The following is a 14,273-nucleotide window of genomic DNA, read 5'->3' on the forward strand; positions in this document are numbered from 1 at the left end:
TGACCAGTCAAAGAATTCTCCTGGCACAAATTATGCTCAAGTGTAGTTATCAAACCTGAGAGCTCAAGTTTGATGATCGGACAGGCTAACCAGCTACACAACTCTCCCGTTATGTTCAACGAGAGGAAAATAACCTTTTATACATTCCCGCATTCGTGTGACAAGCATGCCATGTATTGTGTGTGTGTGTGTGTGTGGGAGTCATTGGGATTTAAATCATAATCGTGTCATGTGGCTTTCATGGTAAGACTATCCACAGTGGTGCAGAAATAATGCAGCCTTAGTCACCTTACCTTTCTCCACGTAGTACGTTGGGTCCCACCAGTCAGTGGGTGAAACAAACAAATTAATAAGAAAAATTAAAAGCGCCAGCGGTGTATATTACCTCACACATCTCGCTACTGCTCGGGAACACTGTCCAATTGATCCCTCTGTTCGCTCACGTACTATTTTAACTGAATCCTTATTATAACATGCACACAATTTTGGGCACTTGTATTCGACCTAAGTCGGTGTTCCACCGTATCTCGTACTTACTACTCCCTCCATCTAGGTGTAATAAGTCACGTTAAAACGTGCAGCGGGACCAAGGTGCGTGTGTGTGTGTGTGTGTGTGTGTGTGTGTTTAACAGCATGTGTGTGTTAGAGAGCACGACAGATCGACCTACTCCTATAGATAGATGGTGTGTAGTGTACGATTTTAGCCGCGAGAGTCGGTGCATCCTCTCGTTTCCGGGCGGTCCGGTAGGGACATGCGGACAGCTGCCACGCCCGCTCCTGACCAGCCTGGCCCACCAAAAGCCCCTCCATCGCCCCCGCGCGCTTCCTGCCCGAAATGGTCAGCGACGCTCCAAAGAATCGGTGCCGCATTCATGCCCGGGCAGAGCGGACGCGACCTCTAACTGGCGCAAGAGTGATGGTTGCTTCGTCCGTCCAACTTACTGCTGGGTCTATGTGATTTGACGACTCATTGGTCTTTATTACTGAGGCGGTAGGACTGCCGGATGTCCCACGCTTTCGGCGAAAGGAGGTACTACTAGATTACAATTTTGTCCATTCTTACAGTGGAGGAGTGCAAGAGCAGTGAAAACATGCAGGCTCAGTGATTACATGGCCCACCTCACACTATCACCATATTTTCTGGACATCGTGCGACACCTAACTCTTTACATAGTACTCCCTCCGTTCCTAAATACTAGATGAGTCCCCACGCGTTGCCGCGGAACAGCAGTATATCTCTCTGCGCAAAATTATCGATTTCATAGAACTAAAAAAAACTCTATAACCGCATGACAAATGTGGTAGCCAAACTAAATAAACTCCCATCATCATTTAGATCATCCCACGTAAGGAAAAAAGATCAGCCAACTCCTACTGCATAATGGGATTATATTTTTCTTTTTGACATGTTAATGGGACTTAAAAGCTCACTTACATGCATGCTACCGGTGCATGCTTGCATGCAGAATGTTGATGTGATTTAAAACCCACTCACATGCATGCCACGGTATTTCTACATGCTTGCATGTGGCTTAGTGCGGAGCCTCTCAACGTCTAGATCAGACGGCTATTATGGACTGATTTAGTTCATCTAATGGCTACATTAATTTTGATGATGTGGCTCAAGGAGAGGATAGAGAATTCCTAGTACTGGGGGCTAGCTATTACTAGTAGATAAGTCTTTGTAGAGATTCCATGAGGTGAACTACATACGGAACAAAATGAATGAATCTACACTTAAAATGCATCTATATACATCCGCATGTGGTTCATGGTGAAATCTCTACAAAGACTTATATTTAGGAACGGAGGAAGTACTAGTATAGTACGTACTGTATTTTATCAGCGAGATAAATTTGTACAATGCTATGAAGCTTCCAGCTTCTGTTACATGTATCTTGCGTCCAAGATTGCCCGTTGTAACATTTCATCAAATACAAAGGAGACTAACATGCATGCTATTGCTTCTCAATGATTGACAGATCATAGCAAATATGTACTCCCTCCATTCCAAAATAAGTGTCTCAACTTTATGCAAACTTTAGTACAAAGTTCTACTACTACTAAAGTTGACACTTATTTTGGAACCGAGGCAGCTAAAGAAAAAAATGATCCATGCAGTCCCTAGCCCTTGAACCATGAACCCTAACCAGGCTTCAATTTGCTGGCAACGTTCGAGCTTCCTAAGAAATGAAGTTTGCAGCCTTTTGACCATCAGATCATCTTGTGCAGTTTCACCAAAATTGAGATGAGCATCCCTGTGGCAAAGAAATTGAAGAAGTGTGATTAGAATAAGATTACTGGGACTAGTTGATGAGACATAAACTCATCACAAATACAGTACGTAGAAGCCAGTAGAGGTATGTGCGGGGCAAATAAGTAGAGAAATATCCACATGGAGTGATGTGGGCAGCTAGAGCAGTGGTGCAAGCCGGCTGTAAAGGGAGTTGTACCTGAGGGACGTAGCTCAACCTTGAGGAGGGCGGCGGGAGGTGGCAACTGCCCACGTCATGGCAGTGAGTAAGGGACGAAGGCAACCTCACCGACTTTGTGAGGGTGAATGGCGGGGACCCCTGATCGGGACGTGCCGACAGTGGGTTTTCACCGTCGGCGACAGCGACCGCATCTACACTAAGCATCCACCCCTTCCCCCGGCGGACGTGATCCGCCGGAATGTTAGAGATGTGGCCACAGTCGTTTGTGCGAGAGAGTGTGAAGAGAGCAACCCCAGCAAGCAACCGTGTAGGCTGGCCCGTCCTGACTATGTATATAGTGGAGCGGTTTCCTTTTCTCTCCATATGAACCTATCATATTGCATACATGCCACTGAAGAAAAAAAACTTTATTTATAAATAATGCGGCACCTACTACTCGTTCTCCTATGACCTTGCGCTTGGCATCTCCAAAATATTAACCTTGCGATTGGCTCTTCGCTTCTTGGGAAGTCGAGCAATAATGGTAGTGCGGTATATATCGTTCTGGCTATATGAGACCAAACGAATTGTTGCACGTCCAGCACGTGGGCGAGGGTCGAGGGGCGAGGGAGAGTGCTATATACGGAGCAAAATGAGTGAATCTACACTCTAAAATACGTCTATATACATCAATGTTTGGAGTATGTACTAGTAGTTCATATTGAAATCTACTAAAGGACATATATATTCCAAACAATATGATATAACCTCTATAACCAAGGTAGTAGGGATGAGGAGTAAACGGAGGGAGTAGTAAATTTTTCTCCTCGTCCTGCGAGCCACCGCGCTCATGGGTGAGGGAGCGGGCGTAAAGGTGGACAGTACTAAGCAAGCTTCACCTCATCCTGCGAGCCACCGCGCCCGTGGGCGGGGGAGATGGCGTACTAAGCAAGCTTCTCCTTGTTCTATGAGTTGATGGGACACATCAAAAGTACTCCAGAGTATAGAGCCTTGCCTCTAAGGTAGGCCCCACATGGTTTGCCTCTTCTTTTAATTTAACATAACGTGTCAAGTCGCAATTTGTGTGTTCACCCGTGGTAGACGATCCTCCCTCCACCAAGTGGACAACCAGTACACGTGCCAAATTACCACGTGGGCTGCCTTTTTCATACAGAAATGAGCTCCACCATGTACCCACGCGGGTGTGGTTGGGAAAGAGACGGGAGTACATGTGCCATGCATGCACCTCTTCTCTTCGTGCACGTCCCCCACCTACGTGGGTGTGTCTGAAAGATACAAACCGCGTTCGTGAGTGTTTTTTGTTTTGGGGTGGGGTGGGGGATGGCGGTGGGGTGGGGGGTTGATTTCGTGAATGTATTTGTGGGAATATGTGTTGATGACATCTCAAATAAAATTTTGCATGCAATGTTTGTGAAATGGAGGCCTATCCATATCATATATAGAGGGTCGGGCAATCCACGAGAAGAGAGGGAGGGGTCATATATATCGATAGAGTCGAAGAGAGGATCAAGTGGGTGGGTGCGAGATCGATGAAGAGAGCCATCGAAATTGTGTGTGTGTAAGTCAAAGATATAGGGCAACTGACCTACGCGATGATTTCTTCTCTCATGATTTTTTTCTCCCCGAAAGCCAATATATGGAGTTGGAGTTGGCGTCGGAGGGCCACCAGGGGGCCCACGAGGTAGGGGGGCGCGCCCAGGGGGGCGCGCCCCCCACCCTCGTGGACAGGGTGTGGGCCCCCTGGTCTTTGTCTTTGGCGAGGATTTTTTATTGTTTTTTCTAAGGTGTTCCATGGAGTTTCAGGTCATTCCGAGAACTTTTATTTTCTGCACATAAAACAAAACCATGGCAATTCTGCTGAAAACAGCGTTAGTCCGAGTTAGTTTCGTTCAAATCATACAAGTTAGAGTCCAAAACAAGGGCAAAAGTGTTTGGAAAAGTAGATACGACGGAGACCTATCAACATGTTATACCATAATGTGATAATGCATGGCGTTTGCAACTCACAGCTAAATGTCGAATAATCTAAACCATACTATACATCAAACAGTCTCACATTTTATTTGAATTTGTGATAATGTGTGGCGTTTGCAGCTTACAACTAAATGTCGAACAATCTAAACAATACTATATATCGAACATTCTCACATTTTATTTGAATTTGTGGTAATGTGTGGTGTTTGCAACTCACATCTAAATACTTGTAGGCGTAGGGGGCGGGGCACCATACATAATGTGATAAACACATTATACATATTAGACATGGTTTAGATTATGAAGATCTAAATAGAGCTAGAAATGTAATGTTATTTGAAATCAACATAAAGTGGATTCAAAAAATTGAGTTCGAGTTCATATAGTACACATAGTTCATATGTAACTCGAGACTAATCATGTGGTGTGTTGTGAAGATAATACACAAACAATGGTTTAACTTGACAATAATGATGATTGTAGATCTTATTAAAACAGAGAAACGAATTCAAATGCTTTGACTTCACAACAACATTACTGTAGATCTTATTCAAATAGAGAAACAAATTCAAATTTAGTTCATATTGAAGCGGTAGTATATACGTTTGGAATGCACTAAAACGTTCATTTGAGTAGTAGGTTGCATGCATTATACACGTAGCAAAATATTTTAATTGAACATAACATGAATTCAAAGTTTTGAATGACATTTGTAGTGCGCATTGATTTGGTACAGTACATGTTAGGCTTGTCCGGAAATTTCAACCCGCGCCTTGTTAGCCCGAAATATTTAAGGTATATCTTTGTCTCGTCGTGCTCCGACAACTCCCTCCATCTCAACCCGTGCCTTGCTATTCCGAAATTACAACGCGTGCAAAAACTCCCACCTCCTATGAAATCCTGACACGCGAAATGCCCGTGGTACCCCTGAACCGGAAGAACCGCCTCAAATCGGTGGGGGTACTTTCGTAACTTACCCCACATTTCGGACAAGCGCGTCCCTAAACCATGGTTCCCCACTGCCATCCCATCCACCCACCCATTCATACACCGAGTCCACGAAAACCCGTGATGAAGCCCCATACCCTGCTCCGTCCACCACCCAGCCGGAGCCTCTTCCCCGACGACATCGTCCACAGCAACACCTCGACGTCCCTCATCCACCATACCGGATGAGGATCCGTCGTCGATCTCGTCATCCCGCTGGTTCAGCCACCCCATCCTCCACCTCCAAGGAGCTGCCCTAATGTTCCCGTCGTCTTTCACGCCACCTCCATTCCCACACCGCCGTCTTCACGTGCACCACAGGAAGAGCATCATCATCACCGCTTCGTCGAATGAAGCTGCGGGCCTAATCGGCGCCACCAAAGAGGTTGTACACTAATCGCCGCATTTTCTTCTTGATTCGGTCTCACGATATTGCCGGCGCTCGGTCCCAAGCCGACACGGTGCGGATCCATCCACGGTGGCGTTGCCAGCTACTTCCTCCACAGTGTCGCTCCCTCGGGGGCGACGTCCACATCAGTAGGAGCTGCTGCTGCTTTAGCTCTCGCTCACGCTACTGCTCTACTCTTGCTCTCGGTCCCCTGCCTGGTCTGCTCTTGCTATTGCTCTTGCTCACGCTGCTGCTCTCGCTCTTGCTCTTGCTTGCGATGCTGCTCCGATTTAGCTACAATTCAGTCGACTGCATCGACTTTTGGGTCACTCGATTTTCAGGGGGTGGGGGGATTGCCGGGGTGAAGGAAGAACCATCCGCAGCAGGGAGGGGGCTCACTGGAGAGGTACCCCACTATCTATCTTAGGGTTCAGGGTGGGGGTGGTGGTCGCCGGCGGTGGCAGGGCAGTGGCGTGGGGATCGCCGGAGAAAAAGCTCGGCACGGGGGGGCTAGAGGGATGGTCGGGGCGGTGGCGGACCGGTGTTGAGGAGTGTTTTAGGGGCGGACAGGGCGGCGCACCGCCAGCCGCGAGCGGCGAGGGGCTGCTGTTTGGCCGGTGGTGGCTGGCGGCTCAGGGGGGTGGAGGTTGAAGATGAACTGCAGGCCCTTGATTTCGTATCCAACGGCTACAAAATCAACTGACCAGAGATGAAAAAGTCAGTCGACTGACGTCTAGCCTCACCTTGCTAGTGCGTTCAGTTTCGACAGCAAAATTCAGTTTCGACAGCAAAATTCAGTTTTGACAGTTATGTTCAATTTCAATAGTTAAGTTCAGTTTCGATAGTTAAATTCAGCTTTGACAGTTAAGTTCAGAGATGAGCGGCTGATATATTTTACATCTAGCGCTTTGTGGTTATGTATTTTACGTCATGTATTGGAGATGCTATTAGAATTCCACTCAGGTTAACATTGTCTCTCTTGTCCTGCTTTAGCCTCGGCGTCGTACAACTCACCGGAGCTGCTCCAACAACGAAACCCTCCATCACAGCGGAGTAGTACCTCGGGCTCCATCTCCAGACACCTAAGATCTTCTTCCCCTCCTCCGACCGCCAAGTCAGCCGGAGCATCCTCACCGGCCAACCCAATCACGCTGAGATCGACATGGCTTCACCAAAGAGGTTGTACCACTACTAGGGAAAAGCCTAGCAGCAGCACGGGTTTTAGGCCTATCAGTAGCGCGGGGACCGGCGCTACTAATAAGGCGCTATAGCTAACGTATAGCAGTAGCGCCTGTCGTCCCACGCTACTGCTATACATGAATAGCTGTAGCGCTCTTTAGAGAAGGGAGCTGCTGATATTATCTGCAGTGCTGTTTACAAGGAAGCACTACTGGTAAGGCGACGCTACTGCTAAATTCCCCCCCCCTTGCCATTACTAGTTTTATTAGTTTTTTCCCTCAATATTTGTTTTGTATTTGAATAGGCTTTATACAATAATCTTTAGCATATCATACACATACAAATGTAATCATAGCATATACATACAATTAGTCTCATCAAATCATGTCATCATCATAATCATCATCGAACACAAAGTGGTCTCTCGTCATCATCTCGAAAATAGCGATACAAGTCTCGATTACTTGCAAATACATCGTCATCCATCTAAACAATGATATACGCGAGAAGAGCTATCACTTTGAGTACATGAGTTCGTATCCCTCTCTCGCATTAGCGTGAACCTAAACTAACTACTGCCTGTCGCTCAGAAACCGGCAACCGGTACACCTGGGCCTGACACTCCGGCCACTCGTCGTATATATACTCCTGGCGTAGCACTTCTTCACCATCTATGATCTATGCACCTGCATCGTCACATGAGTCGATGATATGCAACATATATAGTTGAGCAACAGAAAGAGACAGACTTGGCAAAAATAGAAACAACATATCATAAGCATAAATAACAAAGTTCATCGTACCCAAAATGCCCTAACTAGAGTGATCTTCGCTAGTCGAGGAGGAGGACGGTTTAATTACATCACAAATAAAGTTTCACCATGCATAACTCAAAGTTTTGTCATACAGAAAGTATGGACTAAACCGACACATTGTCATATATCAACAATCACTCCACCATGTCGTGCCATCCATCCATGTCAGGGAGATAGTCCCCGAGCTTAGTGAAAGCCTTCATGTCGAGACGCTGAGAGGCTATCCATGTTCGGACGTCTTCCCGTGACATTTGTCCTTCACCGTAGAACATCTCTGTTTTTCCGACGACCTCCTTCATGATGATTTGGGCAAGTTCACGCTGGATGTTATAGAACTCAGCTCAAAGTTGATGATCCTCGATATCTCCTATGTCCTTTGCCCATTGCAAAATATGGGCATCGCCAGATCTAGGTGACATGCGAAGGTTCTGGTGATCCCGTCTGTACTCCAGCATGTGGTGTAGGACATAGAATCCATCATTAAGAGAATCGTTCGGTTGCTGGATGCAGGAGAAGTCAGTCTTATGGCTGAAGGCGACCCTGCCGCCCCTTCTCTTCTTGTCCTGACCTCTCCACCCCTTGCTTGGTAGTAAAACATAGCACTGTCGAGAACATCCTTGATGTGGGTGTAATCCTTTTTGTGAATGTTCTTCGACGAGTCCAAGTAAAGAGCGTGGGAGAATCGGGGGTAGAGGATGATGAGGACGGCGCGCCCGCCGCTGCGCAAAATAAGTACACCTCAAATTAATTAGCCGCCACCATGCAAATGAATGATTGAAATCGAAGGAAGGATAGCAGCGCGGATGACTTACATAGGATGATAAGGCACAAGAATCGCCTCCTTGTCCTTATTGGCGAGCATGAAACTAGCGATGTAATCCCTCGCATATTCATTGTGCTTTGCGCAGACTCCCAAGAAGCCCTCGTGCATGTAGTACGGGTCAGCAACACAGATATGAGGTATCTGCTCAACCCCGATGATGTAGTTCATGTGCAAGGCATAAAGGCGGACAAATGTAAAATCCAGTTTCTTCACGTGAAACATGTCGAATATGTAATCGAATCAGAGGAAGAACTTATCCGCGGGGAAGCAGTCGACGTACGACATTTGCCGCGGAATGTTAACCACGTAGAGTGGGTATCCTGGATCTTTCGAGGCGATGAGGCCTTTCTCTATCCGCAGCACATCATCATGAAGTCTCCTTAGATCGCTGAATCTGGCCCATAGCATTGTTGCAGGTAGGATTGGTTGATCGGGGACATGCCATTTATCCGCATCGGGGATATCTATACGGTCCTGAAGCCGAGGCTGCTGAGGCGGCTGGATCATAGAATCAGTTTTTTTGCCTTTCCTCGCTCTCTTCCTAGACTTCTTTACTACCGGAAGGTCGTCCATAATACATTGAGACGGCAATTTAGGCACCGACTCATGATGCTCAAACCCTGAGGAGGCGCCAGTATAGACATACTGTTCAGCGCCATCGTCATCCTCATCCCCATCCATGGTGACGTCATCAGCGACTAATGGAGCCTCCTCCTTACCTCGTCCGCTATCACCCAACCCGACACCAGACGCTAATTGGGTAGGTGGTGTGTTGATGTTCATACCTTGCTGAGGCTGCGTGCTCGTGGGTGTGCTCCCGGCCGCCTCCAGACGAAGCAGACTCTTTGGCCACAACAGGACTCACCCATTGCAACAATCACAAAGCCGCCGCAGGTTCTCATCGGCATCCCCCACTAGTATTAGAGGAGGCAAATTCTCGTGGCCCGGTTTGACACTGACCACAGAAACCTTGAAGATGTTCGGGGGGATCGGCTGGCTGTGGAACAATGGTTCCTTCGGCTCCATTATCGTCGCCTTCCCCACGTCCACCTTCTGGTCGCCGATGGTGTACAATATGGTGCACGGGGTTTCGTCGGCCTGCAAAGAAAAGTCTGCGACGTGAGCCATCCGAAAGGCAATGAAAACGGGATATTATACATTTATATTGAAGGGGCCCGGTGTGACAGATACCATGAGGGCATCGAGCTCAGCCAAAGATGAAGCACCGCCGAGCACGTCCGATGCGGGAGCCGGTGCGGGAGCCGATGCGGGAGCAGGTGCTGGTGCAACGCTAGTCGAGCTGCTCCCCAAGAAGTCAGCAAGAGGAAAGTCCTCTGCATTTTTTTCTGGATTTTGCCTTGACCAAGTGAAAACGGCCGGAACCAAGGAAGTAGACAAATCTGCAACCACCTATTTTGCGGCAGCTACCGCTGTTGTGACTGTCTGAGATGATTTCTTCTCAGCCGCAATCTCAACCTTCTTGTCAATGTTTTCTTCAGTTAACCTCCGTCTTTCCTTTCTCTCCTCTGTGGTCTCACGGTAGTACTTCTTCCACGTGGCGCCGTCTCCGACACCGTGCACGCGTCCATACGATGGTCGAGTATCCACCGGTTGTCGTTTCAATATGTTCAACGCCTGGTTGAATGGAGTGTCCCACTTGGGCCTCGCCAATGCCTCAGACGGCAAGTCACTTTCGGTCGCAATCCTGTGCTGCTCTCTCTGCAAAAGGCACAAGGATCGTTTACAAATATGACTAACGTGTGCAGTCGAATTGATTAGAAACTAAAATTACCAGCAGTCTCAAGAACTCCGTAATGACCGGTTTTGTCTCGTAAACCTTCTTCACTAGGTCCCAACGGTGCCGGGCCCTGAGGACGTCATGCTCCTGCGGGACGGTGAACTCGGACGAGGGGTCTGGGATGCCCAGACTCGCGACATCCGCGTCCTCCTTGGCCCATTTGGACCTCTTTCCGCCGTAACCACGGCTTCCGAGGTGGTGGCTCCCAATGTTCCTCTCTTGAAGCCCCTTCATGTACTTCGACTTTTTTTGGCAGCCTCGGCTTCGCAAGCTTCCTTGAATATTTGAAACTAATCTTCCGTGATTGTCGGATTATCCTTTACAATCTCGTAGTAGGGTTCCTTCTTGTCGATGATCTTTGCTTTCACTCGATTTTTCCAGGCGGCCAACGCATCGCTAAACTTGGTCATGGCGTGTTTGTTTATCTTCTTCATTGCCGGATCCTCATCTGGATCTTCATAATCCTTCTCATTCTGGCCCGGGAACAAGAATATCTGGTGAAACTTCTCTAGGAGGGAGCACCTCATATTATCTATCTTCTGTAGTTTCTCATCGTTGATGGTGGCGGTTGTCCGTACGATGCAGCCTATTTGATTGCCGTAGCACGAGTGCGCTTATTCGGGCGCCTTTGGCTCAAAATTGCCGCCGTCCACCTTCATGACCACCAGTCTAGTAGTCCTGAGTTTGATAGGAAGTCGTTGCCTCTTTGCTTTCGGTTCTACACCGGCTCTGCTCCCCGAGGCAGCGCCGGTATCAGTCTCAGCATCGGTCTCGATGCTGGTCTGAGTCTCAGCGTCGGTCTCAGTCTCAGCACCGGTCTGTGTGTCGGTCTCAGTCCCCGATGCCACCGGTGGGCCCAGCAACAACATCGGTTGATCGTCGGCAAGGCTAAAAAATTCGTCTGCCGCCCGGTAGACGTTGTCGCAATCACCAGAACCCTGTCCTTCATTGTTGCTAGCCATGTTTCCTATGATTAAATCTAGTCAATTAATTCTAGACCTAATAAAATTAATAATGACATAAAAAGGCCTATTGTTTTGCAGGAACGTTGACTCCTTCCTGGTGCGGCAAATCCCGGGCACTCGATATGTCCTAGTTTGTGGCACAAGTCATGCCGAAATTCACGGAAAATTTCGGCATGACCTTTGCTAAAAAGTGGACAAATCAAGAACCTAAAATTTGCCGGAACAGAAATGAATCAACATTCCGGCAAAACATAGGCCACTCAGCATCATTCCCTAGAAACAACAAAGCCACTTGGGCACAATCAAAACATGCATGTGCAAACACAATTGAGGAATTTACATATATCTTGACCACTTCAAATTTGCATGTCCTAGCGTTCCCTACTGCCCTAAACTAAATATAGATTACATTTAGTTAATTACTGAACTAAATTACTTTACTCTAAACTAAATTCCCTACTGCCCTAATTAACATCTAGTTAAACAACTAAACCCTACTGAACTAATTAACATCAACATTATCTACTACTTAACATCTATTATTACCCTAACTAAAAAACATCTACTATTAACCATACTACTACTACTAAAAATCATTATGTATGAACCCTAGTACTAATTAACATCTACTACTACTGCTAATTAACATGGCAGAGGAAGAAGAGAGGGGGTGGGGGTCTTACAGAGAGGGGAGAGACGGTGGCGGGGAGGTGCTCGGCGACGGAGGTAGGGGCGGCGAGGGCGGGCTCAGGATCGAGAGGCGGCGCTCCTGGGCGGGCTCGGGGGTGGTGAGGTCGAGTGCGACGGCAGAGAGGTCAAGGGCGGCGATGATGAGGTCAAGGGCGGCCCGAGAGGCGGCGGCGGTGAGGCTGGGCGGCCTCGGGCGGAGGCGTTGAGGCTGGGCGGCCTCGGGCGAGGCAGTGAGGATGAACGCGACGTCGATGCCGGCAGGAGACGGCGGCGAAGTGGGGGCGACGCCGAAGTGGGGGAGACGGCGGCGAAGAGTGGGGCGAGGAATTTGGGGGAGAAGTGGTGGCCGGGGGAAACCTTTTTTGGGTTAAGTCAAAAATAACGGTAGCGCGTTAGGGAAAACACGCTATAGCTAAGTTAGCTATGGCGCGCTTCCGCAAATGTGCTACTGCTATTCCTTCATCCTTTTTTCCCTTTTTCGTTTATTTTTCTTTACATTCTATATTTTTCCTTTCTCCTTTTTCTATTTCTTTCATTTTCATATACTTTTTTATTTTATTTTATATTCGTTAGCAGTAGCGCTCTACGCGTAAACGCGCTGCTATAAGAATATTAGCAGCAGTGCGGTTTCTGGAAGATCGCTACTACTATGTGTAGCCCATCGGCTTAGTGGTCGAAATTTTAGTAGTAGCGAGTTTTCAGAGAGACGTGCTACTGCTATATATGCATCTGCAGCGAGCTTATTTGACATGCGCTACTGCTGCCTAGCAGTAGCGAGCTTTTTTAACAATCGCTACTGCTAAAGTTCTGTGTATAATGTTTTCCCTAGTAGTGTACACTTGTTGCATCTCTTTTTTACTCTACATGTTATATATATTGTCCACTGAGCACACGTAGTAACGGGAAATACGATTATTTTATCCTACTATATGACAAGCAGTGAGGTACCAGGCAACTTAGCTTTCCGTGATGGACTCTCTTGAACGCCATCATTATTTATCTCTACGCATTTGAGCTGTGCATTTGTCGATGGCCTTGGGAGTTGAGCTAGTAGGGCAGTGGCCTGGGTCCAAAGTAATAGAAGTAGCACAAAAACATTTCTTTAGTGTAGGCTTTTCCTTGCTCAAGCCTGCCTACTAGAATCGCCAGTGCTTGAAAGGAAAAGTGAATGAAAAACATATAAATTGGAAAGTTTGCTATGGTACTACTATTCATGAATTTGGTTCAAAGGAATGGAGCAAAGGAAAGCTGTAGGATTTGTTCCTTTAGTGTCTCCTTGAAAGAAAAAACGTAGTAATTTTAATTTTCACTTGTCCTCCTTTTAAAATTCCTATTCATGAAGCACAAGACTAAGAGATAGTAGCATAATAGCATTATAACCGTAAATTTTCTTGTGGTTTGACTTAATCTCACCATGCTTCTTTGCATCCTGTGATCTTCCAATTGTTATGAATCAAACACCCAGATTGGCAGAAATCCTGTGTTTTTAAATTCTCTGTTTTGCACGTGCATTCCTATCCTATTCCTGTCTATTTCCTATCCCTGCATTGTTGGAATCCTCCAATTCAAATGAGCCCTTATAGAATTACTTCTCTTACAGATAGTTGTCAAAGAAAACCTTGCGTGGTTTGTCCTGCTCCTACTATGTCGTCGTCCACCCCAGCTCAGCTGCTCCAACGACAAAAGGGTCCAGCACAGCAGGGATCCGGCCTCCAGACTATCTTTCGCCGCCTCAGATCTTCTTCCCCGCCGCCGGCAGCCATGAAAACTGCATTACCATCATCAACCGAGCAGATGACCTTCAGGACTACAAGGGTCCGCAAGAGAGGTCGCACTCTTTCGTGTCTGCTTACATTATGCATCGCTTAATATTACATGCTACTTTATCATCCTGTTCACCGATTAGACTCTGAGTCAGCTCCAAACTAATGGTCAAACTTGAGTTTTTAAAAGGTTGTTGGGTACATATCGGGGCTGCAATCAATAGTATCTATCTACTATCTGGTTAATCTCCGGTGTCTACTATGAGTTTCATGTTGGGTGGGAAACAAACAGTAAAGAAGCCATTATCTGTATTTTTTAACTGAAGCCATTATCTGCCTGCTATTATTGGTTTTGGGTCTATCTACAGGTTGCTACCATCACTCTGGATTTTTGCATGCACTCCTTACATAATCTCACTATGTTTTATTCCTATGCATGACAGTTATTGTAAACAA

Source organism: Triticum aestivum, chromosome 4B (genome assembly GCF_018294505.1).
Source record: "Triticum aestivum cultivar Chinese Spring chromosome 4B, IWGSC CS RefSeq v2.1, whole genome shotgun sequence".
Lineage (NCBI taxonomy): Eukaryota > Viridiplantae > Streptophyta > Magnoliopsida > Poales > Poaceae > Triticum > Triticum aestivum.